This window comes from Anastrepha obliqua, chromosome 1 (assembly GCF_027943255.1).
Source record: "Anastrepha obliqua isolate idAnaObli1 chromosome 1, idAnaObli1_1.0, whole genome shotgun sequence".
Lineage (NCBI taxonomy): Eukaryota > Metazoa > Arthropoda > Insecta > Diptera > Tephritidae > Anastrepha > Anastrepha obliqua.
In genome coordinates, this window is record NC_072892.1 from 15,146,724 (window position 1) to 15,148,431 (window position 1,708).

At 31.6% G+C, this 1,708-nt stretch overlaps 1 long non-coding RNA gene across 1 annotated transcript; it reads right to left on the reverse strand.

The window, feature by feature from the left end:
- Positions 1–300: 300 nt before the first annotated feature.
- On the reverse strand, positions 301–1,152 carry LOC129235910 (uncharacterized). The gene is made up of 3 exons (XR_008581611.1): positions 947–1,152; positions 726–882; positions 301–342 (listed from the first exon to the last, which is right to left on the reverse strand). It is a non-coding gene; the product is annotated as an uncharacterized LOC129235910 (long non-coding RNA).
- Between the last annotated feature and the right edge of the window lie 556 nt (positions 1,153–1,708).

Genomic DNA, 1,708 nt, shown 5'->3' on the forward strand with positions numbered 1-1,708 from the left:
TTTAATGTAAATTTCTAGCAAAGGTAGAATCGCTTGGCAGAAGCTCTCCCATTTATCAAATAACAAATTTTGCTTTTCGGGGTACAGCTTCTTAAAATCCAGTTCTATCTAAGATAAGAATGAAGAACAATAAATTATTTTTTATGTAAATAAAACTCACGAATTATACCATTAAATGTCCAAAACTCTGCTTATACTGAGGCCATTCTTCTAAAATTGTATTTAAATTGGCATCTTTTTGTAGCATTTGTCGTCGCACAGCAAAAGTCGCTTCCCATTTTAGTTGAATTTCATCGAATGGTTCAACGTTATACTTTAACCATGATTTTTCTTGAATGCAATCTAAATGTAATTTTTTTATTAAATGAAGGTTACATTAAATGCAGATTATAATATTTAATAATCTCTCATTTAAAATTAAAATTAAACCAAAATATACTCATGAGTTATGAAAGCCATATCGTCGTTGCGATTGCAAAACTGCATAAAACCAAAACGAATTGACCAAAGAAACTGAAGTTTCACGTACACTCTTTTGCAGAATTACTATTTGTATATTGATCTCTGTCATAATATTAATAAATTATAAGTTCAGTGAAAAAATTGAGCTATACTTTTGTAAAAAATCAGTTTTCTCTTCCTTCACCACTTATGTAGTTTTGTATATTGGATATACGCGGTATTGCTTTCGCAACGACGATATATGTACCTATGTACATATATACCTGTTACGCAAGAATTAATCTCCGTTCCTTTTGTTGTTGGTTCTACATCTCTTTTGGAAATAAGACCATCCCGTCTAAGTTTCAATAATACACTGTGGTACTTAGCATACAGAGATCCACCTGGCTTTTTTCCTTTCTTATGAATGTAATATATATCCTGTGTAAATGAAATCGAGGTTAGAAAACTTTTTTTTAATAAAAATTTTAGGTTGTGATCAGACTTTAGATTCACTCGTAAATAAATCCACAATTTTATTGGCGAAAGCTTCAAATGTTTTAGGGTTTGGATGTACTTCAGCAGAAATAAAATAATTTGCAACTGTTGCAGCTAGAAGTTTCCTATACTTTGGAGTGAGACACTTTTTTTGCGCATAGTATTTCAGGATTTGTGATCCACCCGCCGACTTACTGAGTATTGCTTCAAAAGATTCCTTATATGAAGTACAGAATTGTATATTTAAAATAAATAAATAACTAAAGTAAAAGTAATAAAAAAAACATTTACCTTGCCACGATATTCATTTGCCAATAAAGCGCATGCCTCAGTGTGAATGGCTTGTGTTTTTATTCCCTAGTGAAGTAAAACGAAGATTATGAATTTTTGCGTGTATGAATTCATGCACTGTATGTGTGTATATGCACAAAATAACAAAGCACCTGTTGCGCTTGCCAATTGACCAGATTATGCTCAAAAATTACCCTTGGTCCAAACTGCGATGTGTCGATCAATGTATCCAAATGGCTTGGCTTTAGGAGCTTCAATGATTCCTTAGTTAGACCGCTTTCTATAATTGAAATGATTAGCAATAACTAAAATGAGCAAAACAAAATATCCATAAACTTACCAATAAACACGTTCAAAAACGGTTCGCCTTCCAACTCAATTAAAATTTCTATTAATTCATCCATTGCACGACAAAATATATAATCACGAAGAAAAAAAACAATCAACTACGTATGTTCGTAAAAGCAATGAGTATTCG